This window comes from Bradysia coprophila (genome assembly GCF_014529535.1).
Source record: "Bradysia coprophila strain Holo2 chromosome X unlocalized genomic scaffold, BU_Bcop_v1 contig_117, whole genome shotgun sequence".
In the NCBI taxonomy this organism is placed as follows: domain Eukaryota; kingdom Metazoa; phylum Arthropoda; class Insecta; order Diptera; family Sciaridae; genus Bradysia; species Bradysia coprophila.
The window spans coordinates 384516-411245 of NW_023503292.1; the positions used below are offsets into that span (position 1 = coordinate 384516).

The window sequence follows — 26730 nt, forward strand, 5'->3', positions numbered from 1 at the left end:
TCGTGATAAACGGTAAAATCGGAATTGTGTAAACTATTTTTTGTAATCATTGAGCACGATAGACCTACTACCCATATCCGACAGTACCGTCCAACACGTTTATCACGAAATTAAGTAAATACGAGATGTCAATTTGCGCACGTAATTCATCACTGTGTGGCGTCGCGGAGAGTCCATCAAAATGCGAAACATTAACTAACAAATCCACAAGATACATAGTGCATCATTTACGACACTATTTTTTGAGTAATTGTTGATAGGTCGTTATAATATTCAGAATTTTTTCAATTTTTATTGAATGTGAAATTGACGTAAATTATTTCGGAATTTTTTTTTCTGTTGTGTGTTGCATTCGTCTTTTTTATTTGTATTTGGCACTGTGAAATTTGATAAATAGACCAACTCAATTCGGTAAAAGGGTTATTAATTGCTGCAAAATTGTGCATTCAAATTGTTATTTTCTGGCTTTGAATGGGTTTTTGATTTATTTGAATTTATCACAAAATTGCAATATATGCGAGTTATATAGGAATTGGATGGATATAGACTCTGGTAGCGCCCGTTCCGAGATTCTATTGTTTTGTGAGATGCGAATAATGTTGCATTTAATTCAAAATATAGATATTAATAGATTCGTCGGTTAACCTGAGCTTATTAGTAACTTTGAATGCAATCTATCATTTCTCACTTGTGATGAATTTTACCGTTTTACCATTTTAATGTTCGATAAATCATAAATGTTCTGCCTCATCGCTTAAATCGTTAACCGATTATCCCACGAATTAGAGGTCAAAAGTGAGGATGCCATTGAAGAGAGTTGCTCATTTTACAAAATTTTCCGAATCCTGATATTTACATGATCTACCTGATCCACTCAGCCCGTACAGTAATATACGTCGAAGTAGATACAGTGCTTTGATGCGAGTACTTCATATTACATTGTTCAATATCTATCAACAACACGAATCGTTCGGTATTCGGTACAAAAAAAATCCATCATCATTCGATTCCAATCGACTCAATTCAAATTGATACGACCCATTTGGTGGAAGCAATTTTTCTTTAATTATTTCTTAAAGAGAGTCTGAATGTTAAAAGAAATGCAATAATTGTCACTCAATGAATGAAACCGATTTACGTTGAGTTTTATCGAAAATAGTTGGAGATTTATAAGTGAACGCTTTGGCTGGCCTAAATCTGTAAACAAAATATGGTTTTTATGTAAATATTTACGCTTTGAGTTTTGTGTACGAATTGAACGATTTGTTTTTTGTTTTTGTTTTTTTAAATATATTCACGAGTTTGGGATGATATTTTTTCATGGCTGCTGCACTCAGATTAAATAAAAAATGTCAAGCCTGTTGAACGATGATTATTTGAGCCAGGTCAAACGAACAGAATGGCTGGACTTATTCTTCTTCTTTTTTTTGAGCTAGTGATCTGTAAAACTTGTGACGTTCTGCAAAAAAAATCCTTCTCATTGAAGATCTGTAGCTCGAATTTGCGCAGATAAAAATTTTAGGTTCGAGTGTGATTACTTTCGATTGTTTAGAGATCATTTCAGATAAATTAAAAATTACCCTGCACGTACTAAATGGCGATACATCTAAAAAAAAATAATTTTACCAGTTCGAAATGTATAATAATCTGTTATCGATAACGACGGCAAAAATAATGACGAGGTCTGGGTTAAATGGTCCACTATATAGTAAAATGCATGTTAAAAAAATTGAAGTACCAGATTTGAAATCAACGGATTAAAAATTCTTTGAGCGATGGAAGTAATAGACCAGCTAATAATTCTGGTCATGTGCTTGCCGTCTGCAATCGTTAAAAGAATTATCCGTAGCTCTCTTCCTGGCATTGACCAAGAATCCTCTTAATCGAACAAACTGACAAATAAAGAAAAAGGAAAAATAATACATTAATTTAAATGTGTTTGTGACAGCTTCGTGTACAGAGAGTAAAAAAAGGGCTCTTATTGTCAAAAATAAAGGGACTCATAATGTCAAACGAAGCAAAGTTGAAGTTTTCGTGTTATTGGTGTGTGTGATATAATTTTTCAATGAATTTCGGGTCATAATTCTTTTAGGTAGTCTACCTCCATGGCATAAACATTAAAAATATTCGGAGGATAATGCATTCAAAATAGGTCTTGTCTTTCTTTCGTCATGATTTCTTGGTGTAAATAAAATCACCCAACACATGCAATTGTACAAGCATGTTTGAAAAATTGGAGACTTTTTGACATTGGAAAAATAAGTGTGTGTGTGCTAGGAGCAACAACAAAATGTTGGGCTATTCGAACCGTTCATTGTAATCAAACTTTACAAACCTGTAGAACTTTTCATAACAAGTGAAAAAAAACCATTACGCTCAAAGTAGCCATGAAAAAGTTCACCTTTCGCAGCTGCAGAAAATCTTAATATGTCTAAGGTATAGAGCACTGCACCGTTCAGCCGATGGACAGTTGGCAGCTAAAACGTAGCCGACACCCTTCGGCGGCCGGTTAGTATAATATTTATGGCGGCTAGCCGGCTCAGCCGGCTGAATAACAAAATTAAAATACAGTAGAAGAAAAGTAAATACCGTTAGGTTTACTGATTTGGGACTAGTTTTGGATTTCAAATGATTCCACACAAAATTTGTTTAACCAATAAAGGACTAATATTTCACATTCGGAATTTTTGGTAGGCACGCGATCGCCAGCTGAAATGAAATTAATCTAGGTTCTCTTTTGTTAAACACATTTTGTGTGGAATCGTTTGGAATCCACAATGAGTCCCAAATCAAAATACCTGACGATATTCACTTTTGTTCTCCTGTATTGCTACAATCGAAGTACGCAAGTCAGAAGTCAGTTACAGAGATATTTGTTTCATATGGATTAGGCGAAACCGCTTCCATTCAAAAAAGGAATCAAACATTCAACAAAGGCTTTAGCTGTTTAAGCTGATCTCACTCGTACTATAACTACAACACGCGCACGTTTTACCATTTCTACCACATGTGAAACATTCATGACTTTATTGTACTGACCTCTACCAGTCGACAGGTGCGTACACAATTTTGTAAGCCAACGAAAAAAAATTGCTGCAAAATTCTCCGAAACTGTGTTAAAACCAAAACTTTCGCAAGCCATCTTCCGCCGCCGATTTTTAACACGGCTGAGGCGGCTGAGAGGGGTATCGGCGGCGGTTCCGGCTGATATGCTTTTTCGGTGGCGGCGGCGTGGCTGAACGGCGCAGTGCTCTACTAAGGTACTGGTCCAATAATCACGACTTAAAATCAGATTTGGAAGCATAATCTCTTTCCAATAAACCGCAAATCACGATCCCTTCTTTACTATTTCACCATTGGTAATCCATGCTCTAAAGAGAGTCAAGGTTAAATGGAAATCGGTTAACACTGAAAAAAGCACACGAAAATCAAATTAAATTATGGAAGTTTTTTTACCAAATGAAAAAAAAAAGATCAAAAATACTCTCGATTCTATTTACTGATTATTATTACCATGGGTGTACCCACTTTACCATAAAAATTGTCGTAAAATACCATCGATTTTAGGCAAATTGCCTTTACAATTAAAAAGTTTACTATAACAGAAAATCGTTGTTGCCGAAAACTATTACATTCAACAGGGCTGGTACAACAATAAAAAATGTTCTAAGCAGCGACAATAAAAATTGTTCTAAGTTACACCCCTGTGCTGATTACATAACATCCACACAACACAATTGTTGTTTTATTTTCGACACAACAACAACCCTCGACAAATATCCCAATAAGTCATTACCTTATCTAGGTTTTCGGTAACCGGCAAAATAAACTTCAATTGAAGTGGTCTCCGTGGACCGTTTTAATAAAGCCTCGAAGCAGCGTTCAGATGTTACGAAGTAATAAAAAAAAGTGAAAAGCAAATACCAAATGGAACGTACATTCCCTTCAAAATATATGTGAGAGATGATTTTCTGACCGTTTCCGGTCTGTATGCGGTTTAACGTAAAATGTTGTTTAATATATTTTCGGTGATGGTCGGTATTATGACTGTTGATTATTATGTAACATCTATAATCTACAGGACGTATAAATGGATTTGTTATTAGCACTTTTCTTCGGTTCGTTATATTTATTTGGATGTTTGATTAGGTGCATTCTATGTTTGCATGCGGTTGTAACTTAGAAACTTTATTATCTTTAATTAACAAATGAAGTACAATCGTTCCCAATGGATGTGCAAGGTTTTTTCTGCAAACATTCTAAGGTATTATGCCATTGGAGATTTCAATTCTATTATTTTGAAATGAGGAAGAGAGATGGAGGCCGACATACACACAGAGAGAAAGAGAAAGTTAAAGCCATTCGAAAATTTAATAAAATTCTTTTACGCTGAATAGCATAAAAGCAACTTATTCACACGGATTGAATACATTTCGCAAATCCTTGCAGATCTATATCATACAAAAGATAAAATCCTACTAAAGACCAATATGAAAAGTGTACATTATTTTGTTCAGTATTATTTGATTTGATGGCAAATAAATGGGGACGCAGAAGAGAAGAGCAAAAAAAATCATTCTTTTAAAGGCCACAGTATGACATATTTTCATAAAAATTGTGTCTGTTCGCAATTATGCAGGAAATAAAAGAAAACATCTGTATGCTGAGCAGTTTTAATGGAGAATAATGATGGCGAATACGGATCGAATAATGACTGTGTACAACACTGTTGGGTGTACAGAGAGTTAATTACTTCAGATTAAGATGTGTATTACCAGTGTGATGAACAGATATTTTTGAATAAAAAGTCAATCGCCGAAAAGTTTGTATTTTCTTTTGCAGATATCGTATACGTATGCATCATCATACATGAGCGATAGGGCGTATCGAATTTTGCAAATTTTAAGGACCGCGATAGTCTGTGTGCGGAAAACGTATATCATCGAAAACTGTGTCCGGGCATGTGGTTGATGGATCCAATGGAGCCATGGAAGAAGTCCCCCCGGGCGACTTTAAGTTTCCGAAGGTCATAATTCGGAAAGTTGATGCCTAGTGTGCTGGAAGTGCTCGACCTCCTCTACCACCTCATACCACAGGATAAAAAAAAATAATTTGTCTCTCAGGAAATATAAGTCAAAGACCAAAAGGTCACATTTTCGATGTTAGGCAATCATGGCAATGGCACCTTTTGGACCATATGTTTCTTCGGTAGATTTGTAGAGTTTTCAAAGCTCTACATCCCGCTAGAACATTGTTTTCAAAAATACTCTCAACTTTCCGAATTATGACCATCGGAAACTTAAAGCCGCCCGGGGGGACTTCTTCCATGGCTCCATCGGATTCATCAACCACATGCCCGGACACAGTTTTCGATGATCTACGTTTTCCGCACACAGGCTATCGCGGTCCTTAAAATTTGCAAAATTCGATACGCCCTATTGAGCGACATTACATTCGTAAGGATATTTTTGTTGAATTATGTGCATAGGCAACGTATACTAACTACATTGTATACTTATGATGATGACTTACATCTGTCATGCATTCTAGTCGAATTATTTATCGTGAAACTGAACCAAAACGTAAGGAAAATTATCGCAACAAATACATGGAGTGTAAACTGAACCAAAAGATGTGGAGATCAGTCGGAACAAATACATGGAGTGTAACTGAACCAAAATATGTGGAAAATAGTCGTAACAAGTAAATCGATTGTAAAGACGGATACACATTAGGGCTTTACTTTCGTCGTATTCCCATCAATTTTGCACCAAAAAATACGACGATATTGAACGATACGGTATTTAGATGTGTATAACACATGACGCACAGGATACCGAAGCCGAATATATGAAAACAATTGACATAAGAATCGACAAAATACTGAATATTCAGAATTCTGCGATTCTGCATATTTCGCATGAAATGAGAATACGAATTTCTCTTTCGTTTAATATTTCGAAATATTGTATTCTCAACTGACTCTAGGTGGTAATGTGTATCCACCTTAACTAAATCACAACAAACTGAAAATTATAGCAACAAATACATGAAGTGTAGGTGAACCAGGATGTTCCAAAAATTGTCATTACAGGTACATGGAGTGTAACTGATCCAAAATATATGGAAAATTGTCGCAACGAGTATATTCAGTTGGAATGAACCAACATATCTGGAACATTGTCGCAACAAGTGTAATGGAGTGTAACTGAACCGAAATGCATGTGTAATAGAATCACCGAAACAAGTTAACCGACGTCGAGGATAATTCTGACATTTTTCTTCTGATACATGACTAATGACTACAGCCTCATGGTCACTCTATATTCCTCCCTATGGTCATATGTAATATATTGTTTCCCTTTTTATCCGATTGATATAAAAGCTGAAATACTAAATTTAAATTACAGCATCTATGACAAATTTTCAATTAATTGGCTGTATCTAAAATGTCTTTATGCTCACATTAATATTCCCAACGGCATGTTAAAATACCCAATGTATGCTCCTCCATGAATATATATACACATTTTATCTATGAAAATCTTCCTGCAATTACGTTTCCAGCGTTAACAGGCCAGATGACCAGATACGGCTTTACTTGACCAATTTAATGGCCTCTCATATTATCAAGGTTTAAACTCTGTGTTATGGAATGCCAATTAATTGTGTAAAGTATAGTCTCTTTTGTTGCATATCATGTATATAAATATTCCACTTTAGAAAAGGAGGTCGACGTATAGATCGTATACAATAAATATGTGTGTCTGGGTGTGTGTTTGAAGGGACGGAAAGGAAACAATTTTGTGCTGTTAACCTCTCAATAAAGTATTTTTTTCTCCATCCGTTTTTGTTTTTAAGTTTATTTGATTTAGTAATTGCGTCTGCTTTAGTACCTTTTTTATTAATTAAATTTATACTTAATTTTATTTATTTACCTTATTACCATGAAAACATAAATACACCACTTCGGAACGATGAAATATGTGTTTTATGAACACATAACTTTTTATTTCATAAGATAGATGATAATATCTATGTTAGGGGTGGCCCATTTTCTGGGGACGCGAATGAAACTGGTCCACACACAAAAAAATCGATCAGACCACTTTTCAGGTCTGGTAGAACTTCGAGTGGTGAAATATTGGACTATTGTCACCAAAAAAAAATCTTCAAGATATTTTCGCCCGTTTCTTGGTTTTCAACTTGGTATGCTATCACAATAAAATGATTTTTTTTTTGCTTTTATGTGTGACCAGAAACTTTTCTGATGGTCGATTGAGCAAATTGGAAACTTCAATAATTCAAAAATATCGTCGAAGGTCTGTGGATGTTTCGTTGATATGGCTAATTTTCAAAGGTATTTTGGAGGAATTGCTAATAAAGAAAGATTTTGAAAATATTTTTGATCTTGGTCGAAATATTACATTTTTTGGGATTGAAATTTTTTTGAACTATTTTTACATGTTAAATGCGACGAAAACTGTACTTTTCATGTTTCAAGCACTACGTCCGACCTTCAGCATGTAAATCCATTACACAACTCGGGATAAAATTGAAAGTATAATTTTTGTATGTTTATTGAATTCGGATACGCCTCGGATCCACGAATGTCACACGAAAATTCTATTTTTCATCTTTTGCTATGTAATAGTGTACAACATCCTTGCTTGTAAGTTAATTGTTTTGGCAGGTGTGATCTTTGCGGAACGAGCCAAAGGTCGGTAGAGTAATCACACAAGCCAAAACAATAACTTACAAACAATTACGTAAGATATTTTACAGCATCTGTACGGTAAGTGCATTTTCACTGTCACAAACACATGTAAATGACTAGTACAACCTTAGGGATGAAAAGTAAATTGAATTTAAGCTCAAAAGCATTAAGGTTTTACACAACAAGTGATAAAAAGATGAAAAAGGAGTTTTCTTGTGTATTTTGTTGAGCCGAGGTCAATAAAGACACGAAAAATGCTATTAGTGGCCTGAGGACAAGTGTTTTCGGCCTCGCTTGTCGTGAAATACTGTTTTTGAAGCCAAATATAAAAATCAAAAAAATGTTTTCACAACTAATTGAAAAAGGTCAAAGTTGACATAATTCGATCAAAAAATATTTTCAAAGTCTTTCTGTATCAGCATAAGCCATCGAAATAGCTTTAAAATAAGCCCATCACAACGAAATATCAACCGATCTGAACTGGTCTCGCTCAACGAAACGATCACCCCTAACGTATGTACATATGCAGCGTATTTGTACGTATATACAAAGCTTTTTCTCTAAACGACATGAAAATGTTAAGTACCACCCATAAAAAATCATTGAATATCAGTGATATCATATGTATAATAGACACACAGCCAGAGAGTGAGAGTTGCGTTGATACAATTAAGAAAATTATAATGATTTTTATTATCTTTTTCATGTCACATTCCCCAGATAGTTTCCATCCACACCACACACCCATAATAATACAATATTTCGATTACATATAAGTGACACTGCGAAATTAACACGAATCAAATACATGGCTAAGCATATCTTCATTGAAATTACCATATCTTCTGAATGGATGTGCTAACACACTGATGGCCAACAAAATAAACAATTTAATATACCAAGACGATGTGACAATGATGCTGGGCCTAATTAATAGGCACTCGTTTGTGTGTGTATCAATTTCGACAGCCAGCAAAGTGAATTTGTGCATGGCATTCGAGCTAAATATAGTTCGTTTACATGCCAAACACTGTTGACATTTTTGCATGACGGACAGTACGGATGACAATTATATCCGTAATCCTTGCCACGTTTAAAAAAACCATTTTTTTTAAACGTATAAATGATCGGAAAATTGTATACAAGAAATAAACCGCAATAAAATTAGCTGTTAAAACCAGACGTCCTATAACTAATTACACAGAGAAGAAAAAACAAATTCTCCTTCCCTTTCAAAAAAAAAAAAAAACTTTAAAAAAATGACTGCCGACATCTCATTAGGAAATGAAAAATATCGTCTCGTTCCATCCTTTTAACACCTAGCCAATTTTAGCTTTTGCATATATATACTTAATGAGTAGCACCAAGTAATAACCGTACCACACTCTTTACATCTACGTATACGAACAACACCAGCAGTCAAGTCTGTGAGCAAATTAGGAACTTTGAAAAATAACTTGTGCTTTAATTACGTAAACAGTGAAATACATATATATAACAAACACGAAAAGAAAAAAAAACAAACAAACAAACAAACAAACAACCATACAATGGATGGGGTTACACGTGTATTTTGGGTAATTTCATCATAGAATTAAATTTGCTTGAATCGGATACAGTCCGGGAACCTCAAAATTGGGCATCTGTTCATTTTCCAATGCAATACTTCCTAGTTATTTACATTAGTGTAAGGACACACAATTTAAATGTCTCGTTTAGGTGTGAGTTATGTTCATCCGAGGCGAACCCAATGTCAATAAGCACACGAAAACTAGAACTTTTATTTTTACTCCGAGGTGAAACCTAAGCCAATGGAAAATGAAGTTAAATCACGGTGTTATCGGCTTCGCCTCGGATAAACAAAATTTTTTAAGCCACCGAATGCTTTTTTATGCATTAAAGGTGTAAGATTGTCTATCGAGTCCGTAGTCTGGGTGTGACAATACGCATCGTGTGTTGTCAAACTACTATTTCTAAACTCGGTGACGAAAAGTAAGATTTTCGTTCTCTTTTGTGGGGAAAATGGTGTATGCAACACTCGGCCTGCGGTAAGTAAAAATCCGAATTAATTCTTGAATATTTACGAAGTTACATTAACGTTAGACGTAGAGTGGACCGGTCGGGGATTATCACTTCGCTACACCTGAGACCAGAAAGTGTTCACACAAAGTTGGTTCGTTGGGCTTAAAAGGCGTACCTCTACGTGAGAGTACATATTCCGCCAGAAATTGTGCTTGAACCATTTTTTTTTTCTTTGAAAAGAATTTGTCTATATGACGAATACAATTTGTCTAAATTCTCATCTAAGCGTCATTAGCTTCCAAAAAAATCAATGTGATTTTTTCGTAATGTTAAGGATAGCATTTACTAGGAAGTAAATTTAAGATTAATGTTATGCACTTCCGACAAATAAACGTAATCCATCACCACACATAAATGTGTACGTAGAATTTAATAGAGTTGATTTTTATGCCACATTTAACTCGCATATATTCGCTGGTACGTAAGAAGAGTATACGTTGGATATATATATATATAAAGTTCACGAACGGAATGGTGTATCTGCAAAATATGTGAATATAAGAATAGAAAACAATTCTCGATTTTTCATGTCTAAAGTTGTTACTCCTCTTTGTCATCATGTTAATTAGCATATTATGCTGAAGGGATTTTTTTTTACACTGACATAAAAAGAAAACCCTTAGAAACATAACTCTGAAAAGCCTGTCACGAATGAATGATGATTGTTTCACATGTAAAAGTTCAATTTTTATATCATTCGGAAATCGTTTCTCATTTTTAATACCGTCTCAATAGGAAAAATGTATTAGTTTCATGCCTAAATATGCTAACAAAATTATTACGGCTATTCGATTTGTGAACAGAACTTTTGATCCAGCTGCCACCGCCTGCTATACTATTCTAATTTTGTGAGATTACAAGGCATTTCTAATAATAGTAATTTATGCAACCGAGGTGAAATAGTTATTTATTTAAAAAGAATCGTATGAATGTATATTATCGCACTAGATGCCAGATTGCCAATCCGAGACGAAGCCGAGGTCGGCAAGACATCGTGAGCGATAATATACCAGCGTACGATTAGTGTTGCATACAACGTTTTATGCAATGAAGAAAATCGCATAAATACCGAAGTAATCTTAGTGTGACTTCAGTAGCACGTGGCTTTTATCGCATGAGTGCGATAGTGAGATTGCACACAGGCGGCGTAAGTTACAAATATCATCACTGAATTGCATAAAGTACTTTATTAGGCTCTAGAAGTGTAATTATGACACGAGGCCGCAGACCGTGTGTAATATTATATATCGTGAGCCTAATAAAGTACTTTGCATCGAGTTGCATACAACGTTCTATGCCACAGAGGCATTTAAAGTCTGCAAATTGTGCATATTATGATGCTGAGTGGCATAAAATCCATTTACTGTTGTTCTGTCCGTTTCAGTCCAACTCATCATGGGCGCGCGTTAGTATAGCGCCCGTGACGCAAGTCCTATTACTAGAAAAAATTAAAAAAATTTTTTTTGTCGTGGACTGCAGAACCATATATACAGCAAATATTGAAGTTCTACAATTCAAAGACAAATGACTAAAAATTACTATTAAAAAAAACTAGGCGTCCGTACGAGTTCAACGAGCTATCACACGTTCTTGCAGCTTAAAATTTGGCCACGCAAAAAATCTTCCAAGAAGCCCCATTTCCATACATTTTGGACAATTTCAGTACTTTAAACGAAATGAAAAAATCCTACGTTACTTTGTTAGTCCGTCCGTGTTTCCTATCTTCTAAAGTCTTCTTTAGATTTTGTTGAAATTTTGGGAGTAGATTCTAGTCGTCATTCTAAGACATTCCAGAAAAAAATTGGGGGGAACCGGCCTCGTTTCGGAGCTAGGGCTCCTCGAAGTTCCCCCATAGGGCCCATATAAGAACACCTTTAAGTGTGAGTGTGGATGGGTATGGTAGAACTTTGTTCGCTTTTGGTATTTGGTAAGCTCTACTCGCCTCAATTTTTTTCCCTAAATTTAGTATTTTTAAAATTTTAAAATTTTTCAAAATTTTTAAATTTTTCAAAATTTTATAAATTTTTTAAAATTTTCAAAAATTTTTTAATTCTTTAAATTTTTTTAATTTTTTAAAAATATTCAAAATTTTTCAAATTTTTCAAATTTTTCAAATTTTTCAAATTTTTTCAAATTTTTTAAATTTTTTCAATCACTAATTCTTCCAAAAGAACTGATATCAGTCAAAAACACTCAAAAGAGTAAAAGAGACGCAAGTCCCTGTGCATACTTCCAAAACAACTGATATCGCTGGAGGTGACGCATTCTGCGCTTGTACGCAAAAACTGTAACAGCAAAAATTTGACCAAAGAAATTCTAGAAACAAAATTTTACCAAAACAATTTTGCGTCACAAGTGGCAGATGTTGAGGAAAGTACTTTTAAGAAATTTTTTAAAATAGGCAAGAATATGTCCTAATACGTCCGAACCATCTGCCACTTTGTGACGCAAAATTTTTTTGGGTAAAATTTTGTTTCTAGAATTTCTTTGGTCAAATTTTTGCTGTTACAGTTTTTGCGTACAAGCGCAGAATGCGTCACCTCCAGCGATATCAGTTGTTTTGGAAGTATGCACAGGGACCTGCGTCACTTTTAGTCTTTTGAGTGTTTTTGACTGATTCTATTTTAGGGAATGCAATCCCGTACCGATTTTTGAATCCCGGGATTCGGGATTGCGAAACTCAGTACCGGTACCAGTACCGGGATTTCCGGTACTGAAAAGATATCGATTAATTATCAGTAAAGAAATTATTTTCTTTTTATTCTCATTTTGTTTAGTTTTTTTAATGGTACAGTTAAGTGTGCTTACACACAGTGAAAGACGTATCGAATTACTTTTGTACTAAATATCAAATTTGACGCTAGGACAAAAGAAAACTTAGGTCGCTGTGTGAAGGCCACTGTGACATCTACGCTGTTGCAAGCATAAATTTAAGTAAGGCTGTATACTTTGGGGAGGTCACGCAGATGCAGATACGCGGGTTACACACCACGTTTCATACAAAAAATTCACCACGCCATACAAATTCAATTTTGGTGAATTTGTTTGTATAGAAAAGGTGTGTTCCCGCGTATCTAATAAAATGGCGATCTGCGTGACCTCCACAAAGTATACAGCCTTGGGGTAACTTACTTAAATTTATGCTTGCAACAGCGTAGATGTCACATTGAAAATTTCAATTTTCTTTTTGGAAAATGCTCTAAGAAAGCGCAATGCACTCAATGTGTCATCGTTCAATCTTGAACGTAAAGGTTGTGGGACTTGTTGTCTTCACAATCGCAAATTTTTGTGCTTTGTGATTAAAAATTAATTGATTTGTTAGGTAATTTAAATTTTCAAGCACGCTGCCTTTGAAAATATAAATCGTGTAAAGTGACAGAAGACCGACTTGCCGAGAGCGTTAATTAGTGACAACGCTCGTTGGTTTGATGAGCGGCAGACACCCATATGCTTTTGATAAAAGAAGGCTGAGGTTGTCTCCATTCTCAAACAAATTCAACTACTGTCAGAAAGATTTTAAACACTTATTGACCAATTTTGGCTAGCCACAACGCACTTCAAGCATAGGTGGTACTCTAAATAGAGTAGTGAAACTGGACAGTGTATTATACAAACGTAAACAAACTGTAAAAATATTTCCATGTAAAATAGAGTACTTTCTGCAGCCGACGACTATGATCATGTTGGGTCAAAAATACCCTACAATTCACACACATGAGAGAAAAACGTTAATAAATCCTTTATTTCAATGTTTATCTTATATTGCCATAGTAGTTTGAATCATATAAGTTGATCGATATCAACATTTTGTAAAGAAAAAACTGAATTTTAAATTTCGGTACTAATCTCGGGATTTTTTGATCAATACCGGGATTCGGGATTGAGATTTTCCGGTACTGGTACCGGGATTGCATTCCCTATTCTATTTACGTTAATATCTTATGTGGAATGGATTAGATTAGAATTAGACGAAGAACAAGTTGATAGAAGCTGGTTGAAGGACTCCGGCCTTTTCGAAACAACTGAATCATTTGCTATCAACAACAATGACCAAAATATTTTGCTTATTGTAGGAAATCATTTGTTAAAACTAGTGAAGTTTTTGTTTATCTAGTACTGAAATATCGCGACCTCGTCGCTCATTACCGGCACGCTAGAAGCAAAACGTTGTTCCTAACTTATGCTAAAGGACTTTTTTTAGCGAATTTGCCTCCGGCTCGTGCTGGAAACCGCTTATTTGCTAAAAAGAAGCCGTTTTCATTATTCGACCAATATAATTGTAACTACCCCTTATCTTCAAATTTTCCGTAAACGTAAACGGTTCAGTCATAATTTTCAGTTATTTTACACTCCTCGCACCTTTTCTTTATTTTTATATGCAAATAAAATCTGTAAAAGTATGTTGTCTATAATAACTTGATGCTCCAGTGTGTCACTGATTACCTAAATAAAATCAAAATGAATACGAGGGTAATGTAACATTGCGACAATATACAGAAATATTAATAGAATGTTGGTGTAAAAGGTGAAAAAAAAGTGTTCCCAACAAATAAACATAAATACTAAATTGCCGTACGTATATATGTCTAACCATTACATTCCGTTCAACAGTGGAAATGTTGAAGAAAATGTTTATGCTGATTACCCAGGAAACACAATTTCGGTTTTTACGGCTGTTTCCACCTTTTCAATTTTTCTTCTTCGTATACAGTATAAGATATGAAGCTGAATATACACCTCTATATATATATATATATATATAGAGAGAGAGAGAGAAATAGAGTACATTGCAATGGCCTATAGATGGTGTGTACACTTGTACACAAATCAACAAAAGGTTATACACATGTACCATATTCAGACATAACATTTTTCTTTTACCATGTGTGATATTTCTTTTTCCTGCTTCATATGTGTACATTTACTTGATTTTTATCGTTATTTTGTACACACATTAATGGTCAATAAATAAATAATATCGTTTTGAGCTGCTATGGTTATAAGAAACTAATGTGAAAGAAAACTTTGATTTACTTTTCTTTCCAAAACACATTAACTTCGTTTTCGGGTGTAATTCATGGAAAATATAAGTTCATATTAATGTTTGTCATCATGATTGTCTGAAATGAATTATTTTATCCTCAATCAAGGAAATATTAAATTTATACGTTTCGTCGTGTTCCTTTTTTCCTTTTCTTTTTTTTTTAAGATAAATAACTCATTTCTCTTTGATCCGCAGACTTACAGACATAAAATAAATTAGAAAATTGTGAACTATGATAGTGGATGGATTCACATCGGTTTTCTGCTTTATTACAGTGATAATGGCTTCAAGCGTAATAAGTTTTTCGTCGAAATTTTTTAATTAAAATGTTCTGTCTCTTCTGTTTATCTGTCGTCGATACGTATTTTAATTATTGCAGGTCATTCTCTATCTGTACTCTTCACGCCGCTGATGCTCCTTCTATTCCACCGATATTTTGAGAGCGATCCTCAGTCACGGGTGCCAAAATTGCAGAGACTATTTTTCAGAAAACATTTTCTCGAATTTTTCTGCATTTTTCCAGATTTTTCCAAAAACGTTTTTCGGGAAAATTGACGAAAATATGGGAAATTCTAGAAAAATGTGGAAAAATTCAAGAAAATATGAGAAAAAGTTTTCCCAAAATGAGTCCCTGACAAATTTTATACACTCTTTATACATTCTTTCGAGTGATGAATTTATTTCCGTTAGTAAATCCGAATTACGTTCATCAATGCCTTCATCAGTTCCTTTTTCACAGAACATTGACATCCATCATAATCGGCAGTATTTTTAAGAAGTCTGATTTTTATATGCCTGAATTGGGCGCCAAGCTTCGAAATCCGATCGAATCCATTTTCTATCTTCCATTTGTGGCCTACGCTCAAAACATCAAAGAAATCTCGTTTTGTAGCAAAGAAATTTCCGTAGGAAAAGTAGGATATGGATGACCATGGTCTAATCGGAAAGCTGAAGGTCTAGTACTCCTAGGACAAGGCAAGTATTAAGTTCAAAAGCTTCACGTCAGAAAATGTCACCTTCAAAGAAAATACTCAAAATCTATGAAACCTCGGTGAACGTCTTACAATTATATTTGTTCATTCTGTATGTGAATCTTAGTAGCTAAGACTTAGCCTTACGACAATAGCGATTTGAACACGGTGTTGCGTCTAGTCTTGTGATGTTTGGGCTGGTTATCAAGTCATAATTGATAGCATCCAATAATATAAAAGGTTATTTGAGTTAAATCTGACCTAAGATTATGGGGTAAAATCACCAAAAACGATCTCCTGCTGTAATACGAACCCTCGATTCTCTTTCCTTTTGCTAGTTCGAACGAACAAAAGAAAAGACAATATAGGGCTCGTATTGAAGTAGGGGCTCGTATTACAGCAGAAGATAGTTGTTTGCACTTTTATCCTATGATATTACCGTTCTGGGGAAGCATTCCCACGATCTTGAGAATTTTCTTTGGCTTTCGCTCACCTGATGGATAAAAAATTGTCGATTTTGATTTGTCGAAATTCAAAAGAAGACCCTTGTATTGTGGATACACTCTAGCTAAGAGAAAATATCAAGCGTCAATCTTCAAATAAAAACCAAGATGAAATGTTCATATTCAACTGTGATTGATTTTTCTTTGTGAAAATATGTTTGAATTATATTATTATACGTACGAAACCGAATGAATGTCGTGTAGCCACCTTTTACATTTTACCTACCAAACAACATACAGTAGAAAACCCTCTTAAAGCCCCATTTCACTAACTGTACACTAATATCAACAACATATGAGATGAGGTGCTTTAGATGCTGAGCGCGTTTCTTTTGTCTAATATTGTACACAATACACCTCTCTTCAGAGCCCGCCAGCCTGGAGCCAAAACTCACAACCTTCATGCATGTGTATATAGATACGATTTTACGTTTCGTATTTGTTTCTTTTACTTTTGACTCCTTTCCCCTTTGACTACAAAAACGACTGTGTGTGTGTACATACCAATCAACGTTTGAATGAAATGTCTGTATCGTATCAAAATGTATGTATACCCAAAAAATTGCTATTTGCATAATATTAGGATTAAATTGTACGTTCATAAATAATGTAAAGCTGGTCCAGGTGAATAGGTATGTACGTATACATGTTGCAATAACATTTTTATTTATTGGTAGTGATTGCGAAGGGAAGAAAACATTGTGTTGTCAACAAAATGTTGTTGTACGAATTGAATTTGCTGATTTGAAGAATCCTGCTTGACGCACAATCTCTCTTGATTAGCATCTCTATAGAAATACCTTTAAATTATCGACAACATTTTTGAATTATTGAAGTTTCCAATTTGCTCTAAAAAATCAACCATCGCATCGGGAACGTTGGTCTATTAAGGTTTAGTCTTTCCTTTTTTTAAACGTTTTTCATCATGAACTATGTGGATAGTACAATAAACAAAAAGACAGGACGAAAATAGCTAAAACCTTTTTTTTTGGTGAATGTGAGAATGGTACCGCTACTCGAACATTTTCAGTTTTTTATTTATCGAAATCTGGAGTTGTTCCGGACCATATTCTGAAAAGTAGTTTTTCATACCTACGACCAGCCTCCGTCCAATATGAAAAATACTATTCGTGCCACGGACTTAAAGTCTTTGTTAGCGTATTCGATTCCAGATCTCGCTTTCGTCTCTGTCAGGAAACTTCTCACACACTAAAAAAGACTTTTAGTCCTAGGTACGAAATGTACTATTTCGGGGTATGGACAACTAAAATTTTTTTCACAACGCAGGCGAGAAAATACCCATTATCTCCCCTCAGCTGAAACTTCGGAAGCCTTGGTGGTGAAAAACGTTGTGATGACTTGTGACAACACCCTAGAAATGGAATTTCCACCTTTTCTTCCATCGTTTAACAAATGACTATTGTGGACACACTCCCCGCAGAATCGACCACCCATACTCATCAAAATATTAATGTTGAATTTGTCTGATTTTAAGAATCTTGATAAAATACAGATACGGCAATATGGTCACCGATTATTTCAAATAACCTGCAATACATCAACCATACAATTATTAATTGAAGTCATCTTCAATTATATACCAACGGATATTAACAGAATAACGAATTTGATTTCATCGTCCACAAGGGATTAATATCAAAACAGCCCTTCGGGTATCTAATGGCAATTTTGTAATTAAAGTTCTCGTTTCAGCAATCATTATGTGCCTATTAAAAATCAGTCTAAAAAGGAGATTTTTATGGTATCAATTTTTAAAAAGTAAACTCATTGAGCTGGTGATTCTTTACTTTCCATTTTTTTGTATTTTTTTTTGTTTCATTTCATTTGTGCTTCAAATGCAATAAATGAAATTGCTTATGGCTTGACTATTATCTCAGTGAAAACGGAAAATATATTATTTGTATTTTTAATGGTTATGGCTTTATGGTATGTGTATAATATTTCAAAAATGTCTTCACGGAACGTGAAAGGGACGCGAAAACAAATTATTTAAATTGAATCAATTATTTTTATGCTTTAAAGTTGATTTATTAATATAGCTCGCTGCGCTACAGTGAGCAACTAAGGTTATATCACTTTTTTGTGTGCTTATAAATGTTTCGTTAATGTTTCAAAAGTTTAAGCATTGAATTTCCAATGCAAAGCAAATTTCACAAGTTGTAAAGTTTATTTTGGTTTTTTGGTGCATAATAGCAGAAATGGTAGATTCTCTTTGACTTCAACACCGGAAAAATTGTCTTCCTATATTTGTGGCAGTTGAAAGGAAATTTTTGTACAATAAGTTCGCCTCCTATCGAAACGAAAAACGCAGCAGAACTGTCAATTAATAAACGCATGTAGCAATTAGGGACTAGAACCACTCTTAGTAAAATGTTACTTTCTACTCACGAGATCGGAATTGCCGGCGAAGTAGTGAACCTTAACGATCATCTTCACAGAATGGATCGATCTATCGATCCTTTTGTGGTGTGAGACTGGTGTACACATTTTTAGGGATTGTCCACTCTACATCAAACTGAGGTTTTGCCCTTTCGAGTATTATGAATTCTACGACGAGCAGGCAAGCGACTTAACCTGTCACATACGAATATCCATCTTTTATCGATAACGACGACAAAAATGATGACAATCTCTGGAAATATGGTCACTTGTATAATAAAATTAATGTTAAAAAAATTGAAGTACCAGATTTGAAATCAACTTATTAAAAATACTTGGATCGATGGAAGTAACAGACCAGATAAAGATACTGGTCATATGCTTGCCGTATGTAACAGGTTAATGTCTTCTTAGCGAAAACGTCCCCGATAAAGGAAGTATGGCTATGAAGTAGAGAACAAAGGATGCCCTACTAAAACTCTAATCTAATCCACTACCACAACCATACTGAATTAGTATTATGGCCACAAAATGTTAAATGTGGCCAAACACATAGTTATAGCTATCGGACAACTCAAAAAAGAATTGTTGTCTATTTATTTATTTTCGTGGCTACAAATGCCCTCTAGTCTGGTGCGAGTTGTCCTTTCGCTCATATTGAATGTAAAAAGCGATTTTATGGTTGATTATCGTAGGTGAGTCGGCCACGAACTCGAATCGCAATGTTGCCAAGCTGGGATCGACCTGGTTTGGGTCAGGGAGCCGCCGTCAGCTAAAACTTCTTTCGACTCTATAAAATTGAATTTTGATCAGAATTGAGTGGGAAAAAAATCTTGCATTCCTTGAACCTTTCTGCATGCGAGAAAAATATGCAGGTGGCGCTGTAATTCAAGATGGCGACCATCAATACAAAAAATGTGCAAATCTGGAAAATCCGGTAAATGCTTTTTTTAAAGTAATTAATGTTTTTTATTTATAACATAAAATAGACACCATTCGGAATAATTTCGCCCATGGAACCATGTCAAAAATTTCATTTTATATTTTTAAATAAATTTTCAAAAATCAAAACTTCATAGAGCGAAAAGAAGTGTTAGGCAACGTCGGCTCCCTAGATCAAACCAGGCCGATGCCAGCTTGGCAACATCGCGATTTGAGTTACTGGTCGATCCATCTACGATAATCAACCATAAAATCGCTTTTTACATTCAATATGAGCGAAACGTCTTTTTTGGACAACTCGCACTTGACTATCAGTCAAGTTTTAGCGGCTGGTATTTTGACAAAATTATTTTCTAAAAATATCTGAAAGATTCAAATGTCAAAAAGGTTCAAATATACGTACCTAATTCACCATATATAACATAGATTGAAAATACGAAAGATCCCTTACTAATACAGTCAATTTCAACCAAATTTTTATCCAGTTTGCTTCCCCTTTCTTTCCAGTTGGTCCACTCACACACAGCTTAGAAGTCTTTGTACAAGGTTTCTAGTCACACGTACGCGCTAGTGAAGATAAACTTATAAGCTAACCAAACTATGCGAGATGAAACAAACTAACACACAAATTTAGTTGGTATTAACTTGTTCCTCAGGATGCGGACATAAGTCAAATAAATATCAAGGGATAAAAAGATGAAAAGTCCAGTTTTCAAATGATTTTTGTTGGGCCGTGGCGAAGGCGAGTTGAATAAACACATGAAAATGTGACTATTCTCTTTTATCCCGAGTTTTGTAATGGATTTTACATATTGATGCTGTCGAAATTTGATGAAAAGAACCAATTTTACGTTTGAATGACATTTGGTGATTCGACAAGGACCAGTGAATTATTATTCCCGTCCGTATGTATAATCGTCAACATTGCGCCATTATTTTTTACGCCGTCCATATGACATGGTTTTAATCATCTAGAATCATGGATTAAGATACACTTGAGATACTTGTAATTAAAAAACTTTTCCAACATCACCGTTAAGGATTCTTTTTCATTTTTAACGTATGAGCACACAATCACTTAACATGCAATTTTTATGCGCCTATAATAATAAGAAAATTCTTGAGCACTCATGCGAAAATACAACATTTTCAAAATTATATTACGAACACGATATCTTGCACGAAGAACAGAGCAAAATTACCCAAAAAAATTAATATTTTTTCCGTTCTATATAATTAAAAATCTTTTTTTTTTCGTCATCGTTTTTCTTTTTAAAAGTTTTTACTATCACCTTTTCATACACGAACCGAACATGGGATAAAAAGATGAAATGTTTTTTTTTCCTACTCTTCATTCTTCTGCCGTTGAAGTTGAAACTTTTTTTCCCTAAAATATTTCTTATTATGAAAATCATTTTTCTTCATGCCTGTTTAGCAGCCGAGCAAAAAAAAAAATGCCAAACAGGAACAGGACTATTATGTATAAGTGTTATTCAACCCTTATCAGGATTCTGCCTGAATGCGTCGAATCGGTGTCAAACTTTTCTTTGTATATTAACAGTGACAGGTGAATTGACGGTAAATTTAGGTGGGAAATACAGATAAATCGTCCTTTTAGATAGATTGTAACGTTAACATATGGTGCTTGAAGAAATATCCAACCTCGCATATGTTGCTTATCGGATGAAAATTTTCTAAAACAATTTTAGGCACACTAAATCTAGTGTGTAGTCAATGAATTCCCTATTCATGTATTAAGGGACTGTTGGATCCGGTTGTGTATATTATGGGAATTTTTATGTCAGGAGTCGATTATTTGATTCAGTTTTGAATAAACGACACATAAACTACGGATTGTACCAGAGCCAATTTTTGGGAAAATTTATCTCTTGAAAATTACGGTTGCAGATAGGGAAACAGTGAATGTCAACCAAATTTAGTTTTGAGTTTGCTGCAACTGTTTTACCGGCTGGTCCCTGATCCCCCCACACACATATTCTTAACGTGCGTAATGTTTTTTCAGTGCTGTCATCATAATTGAATATGTACGGTGGGTTTTTAGCTCTGAACATATTTAAGTGTTTTCGGGCTACAATTATTAAACGTAGAGCTTGTGCAGAATCAGCAACAGCGGAACTTCACCAGCTGAATAACAAACACTCTCTAATTGTATAATATACAATCACAACATACTCTAAACAACGAGTTTACTACAGTCATACGCGTTATGTGCGCACATAGACGACCTTAACGTATGTATGCACTGTATGGAGCTTGCCTTTGAATTGTTTTCGATACAAAGGTATTGTCTTTGTCGGCCAGCTGGAGATGTTCAGCTGTTGATGTCTGCACAAGCTCTACGTTTTTTTTTGGCAAAAAATTTGAAAATCCTTTAGAGAATTCAAATATGTTGCGCCAAAATATCATATACTGGCAATCACTCAATTGACTTGTTTTCTAAAGGTGAATAAACTGAAACTAGAGAAATACAAAGTTAAAACTATGTTCGACCCTTATTCAGAGGGGCACATTGGATGGTATAACATAATATCATCTCCATAGATTTTTCAGTGTTCTCATCGCAATTAAATCATTAATAACTCCAAAAATACGACCTCTGCGAAGTTGATATGTTCCAACCAACCAAAATACATCTCTAAATGAGGTTGGTGCGTATTTTTCGAGTTATTATAGATTCCATTTTATTGACAGCACTGAAAAGACGTTACGTGATTTACGAATGATCCCTTTCTTCGAGTCGGCAGTCGGCAATATACTGCAACAATAATTAGACATAGGAACAAGGGTCGCGGTCTGTTTCAGTAAATGCGAATAAACAAACCGTTATTTCTAATACCAAAAACGTGTCTCGACACCGAACAAAGTCATAAGACCATAACACATTCTTGAAGTGAATCGTGTATACTTATTCGGCTCTGTGTGTCCTCTGTGTATGTATTTCATTTCAAATTTTATGGTAAAATGAAATCGGAGGTGCTATAACGTTTCAATGAATAAAAAAAAATGGGGGAGAATAGATATGAACTCCCCAAACATACTGTCCAAAAATAATCCACAAACGAAATACAACAAAAAAAAGTTCGACAAAACTTTATAACAAAACGATCAATCCCTTGAAAATAATAAGTTTTTTTTCGGAAGGTTAAACATCGTCAGCAAAAGTGTTCAATCCGAATAATAAAACTTATGAAATTTGCATCGGAATATGGAGCATTTTCATGTTTTTCGTTGACTTTAATTTCCTAAACGAATGGCAAAATATCCGTAAAATTTTTCGTAGGTGAATAAAGCTTACGTCGTTCCGAACGCCAAAAACAACTTAATGAATTTCTTCTTCTTCTTCTCCCGGACCATCTAATGCTTTTCTCATATACGGGTTACAGATTCACGACCGATATAACATATGCGAATGTCGACACTACACACTCCCTTAAACATAAAATATTTCTCGATATATTCCAACCTGACTTCACCTATTTAGTCAAGACTGAAAATAGAGGAATTTTATCTTTGGTACACACAATAACCGAGTCATGGGCTCCATAAAAGATTTTTGATGTCAGCAAAAAGTTTCCATACAATGAGCAGCATATATAAAATGGTTTATCTTCATCTCCATAACTATAACAGAATGATATTTCTTTTTCTTCTGGCCGTAATGTGGAACAAGGTAAATCGTGGTGTATATTGTAAAATTGTAATTTAGAGTGGATGGGATATATTGCGATGGGGGAGTTTTCTATGCAGTAAATAATGTCTTTGTATCAGAAATAAATCATTTTCGGATTATCACTAATAAGGCGGTTTCATGGTTTCATCGTTTCATGGGATTTTATTGATCATAAAACATTAATCGATTGTTGAAATGGTTCAAAACTTTAATCTTATTTATCATAGGGTAGGCAAGAGGGTAGGAAGGTTAGTTCCGAGCAGTGCTCATTTTTGGTGACGAGTCGCTGTTATGTATCTTTCACTCAAACACTGACATCACTCGAACCTATATCGTTCACTGCTCGTAACTAGAGAGGGGTCACAACTTATGTTCTTATCATATTTGGGTGCTAGTCGATACTTTTCTCCCTTTTTTCTTTGATTAATCGAAGATCAGCATTCGGATTCATGAAGAGTTTGCTCAATACCAACGCACTTCAAGCAAAAGTGATCATAGTCGACAGCTGCCAAATACTTTTTAGCCCCGTACGAAGTACTGGGGGCTTATAAGATTAATATGCCGTTTGTAACACGTCGAATTGGAAGCAGACAGTAAGGGCAAAGCATTTGGTTGTGTTCATAGATGACGAATCCGCAATAAAAAAAATGTCCGTCCGTCCGTCTGTGACCCCTCTAGCTTGAGCAAATCACAACCTTTTTTCAAAATTCTTTTTTTTCCCGATTGGTATCGACAAAAGTAAGGTCAAGTTCGAAAATGGGCATGGTAGGGTCGGCCCTTCCAGAGCTAGGGCCCTATAGGTGTTTTTCAGTCTTTCGACGATATCTACCGAAATACGCACGCAATAGCTGCTTGTGATATATCAAATGAAAGGTATTGACGAGTAGAACAAAGTTGCTGAACATCGTTTTTGGGTAAGATGCAACGCGGGCTTGTTGGGAGGGCTCAAAGGTCGTTACTCGGCCCTAAGTGTTTTTTGCACATAAATCGAGTAAATCTCATCCGATTTTGCAAGATTTAGTTTTTTATGGAAGGTAATTGAATACCGAAAAGAACGTGTCGAAAAAAGTTTCAAATTTGGGCCCTTGGACTAAGGCCGCTACTCGGCCCTAAGTGTTTTTTGCACATAAATCGAGTAAATCTCATCTGATTTTGCTAGTTTTTGTTTCATTTGAGAGATAATTGAATACCCAATGGAAAGTTGGCAAAAAATTTTGGGTTTCTAAAATAATGTCGTAAATTGTTGGTTTTATTTGAGATGTACTTCGTACGGGCTTTCGTAATTGCGCTATGCGCAATTTTAAAAATGAACACTTTCAGTAAATTTGACCATGCCCAACTTGACTTGCATTTTGGTAACAGACGCATTAGTGGATTGTAGACGTATTAGGGTTCCGGGCGTATTACGGCTACGGACATATTATGGTTACGGACGAAATAGGATTACGGGTCGTACGGGGCTAAGTCGCAGCAAACGCTCCGACTGTTCTGATGCCTTGTTTGTATGAAAGGGTAGTTTTGCAGAATATTCCAGTCCTGCATGTCGAGCGACTAGATTTCAGTTGAACAGGAATCTGGAATGTGAAATGTTAAAGCACAAAATTTGCAATATAAATAGAGGCGATTTCTTCTGGACGCTATATTCTATTTCCTAGGAGAGTGTAGCTGCGATCTACTCAGTTCTAACACACTTTCCGCATAAGTGGCTGAACGATCGTTTCACGCTCTCTTTTAGAAGACGAATTTCCACATGCTATTGAAACGTTGAAACGTTTAAAGCCTAATTAGGTCATAATACTGAATCATAAAATCATCATGACGTACGATAATTAATTGTCATCTTTGACTCTTTAAACGAGATGAATCTGTTCCGTTGACATACATAATCGGAATGATAATAAAACGTAGTCTCTTCGTTTAACATTTACAAAAACTAAATACCTTGTGTGCTGAAAGTAATGTGTAGATATTTTGCGAACACGTGTGTTTGGTTTAACTCCCCCTTGATATACATATACATTCATATATGCATTGCATGTGAGAGCCTCTAACAGGAGGATTTGAAAAGGTTTTTCGGAAACAAAGTAAAGTGTGTTGAAGGGATATGATTGTCCTTTTATCAGTATGCACAATGTAATAATGAAGCTTTCGTTGAAAATCTTACCCCAAAATAAACTGAAATACAATACACAGCATAATCCGTAATATATGAAATTTGATTGATTAATGTACATTGGAGGTAAATAACCCTGGGGATTGTTAAGTACAAAGATATCGAAAACCAAAACGACAATAAATGAATTAGAATAAAATACGTGTGCGTGTGTGTAGGTATACGGCTAAAATAAGAGAAACATGTAATTCACTCATTGACTCACTGTGTGTGCCCTTCATCAGCCAGTGTATATACAACGTAAACAAAGTCATTTTGAACTCAGCTGGAAAACCTTTTATTCTTATGGATATCGCAACTCTCATCTCTCTTCTATTTTAGCAGACATCACCTAACAATGTGTATGTCTGACGTAATTTTTCTTCCTTATTTTATATATAAAAAAGTGAACGTTTCATGACAACCTGTTAAGAAAAAAGTAGCTTTATGAAATGTGATTAATGGCCTCCTCCGGTGAATCCCAAAACACGTATGTTTTCTGCAAGGTTTTGTATAATCCACGCACTGTTGCTGCTAACAAACTATGTATAATGTGTACTGTACGTACGTAGAGCTTTTACCGTTTTCGCTTATGCTACGAACATTATATTTATTTATATTATTTTATACCCTCATGAAATTTGCCCGAGCAAATTTATACGTTTCCTTCAACCGTTTGTTTTTTTTTCATCTGACGGCGACAGACATTTACATTTTCATATCTGAGATGTGATTAGCCTCATTTTCTCCATTTTGAAGGCCATGAGAAAATGACATTTTATTGACGCTTTGTCTGATGACAGTTCGGGTGAGAAAATGTCTATTTTCTTCCCCCTTTTTTGGCAGTGTAGAAAATAAAAAATTTCTACACTGAACTGCCACCTTTTTTGTTGTTGTGAAAAAGTGGTAAGAAATTCTAAATCGAACTGTTCACAGTACTCGCTCCGCGCTGGAATTTCTTTTTTTTTCCTCAGTAACCAAATCACTATTTGCATAAGAATATAAGGCGATCATAAAAAGTACGATGAATAGAGCTGCATTTCATTGTTGAATGAACATAGTTGTAGTTGTGAAGTAGTTATTTTAGGCAATTTCACGAGTTGTAGCGACATGCGAAAGAGCCTAAGATCTACCGTTCACAACAGATATGTATGTGAATTTTCATGCTGTTGGCCTAAATTACGACAAACATTATAGTATTTGCAAGGTCAGTAGTTAAATTGTTTCA

The 26730-nt window shown here is 35.0% G+C and overlaps 1 long non-coding RNA gene across 1 annotated transcript; it reads right to left on the bottom strand.

The window, feature by feature from the left end:
• Positions 1–1704: 1704 nt before the first annotated feature.
• Positions 1705–20096, bottom strand: LOC119067095. The gene is made up of 3 exons (XR_005085864.1): positions 20082–20096; positions 2963–2967; positions 1705–1821 (listed from the first exon to the last, which is right to left on the bottom strand). It is a non-coding gene; the product is annotated as an uncharacterized LOC119067095 (long non-coding RNA).
• Positions 20097–26730: the final 6634 nt, after the last annotated feature.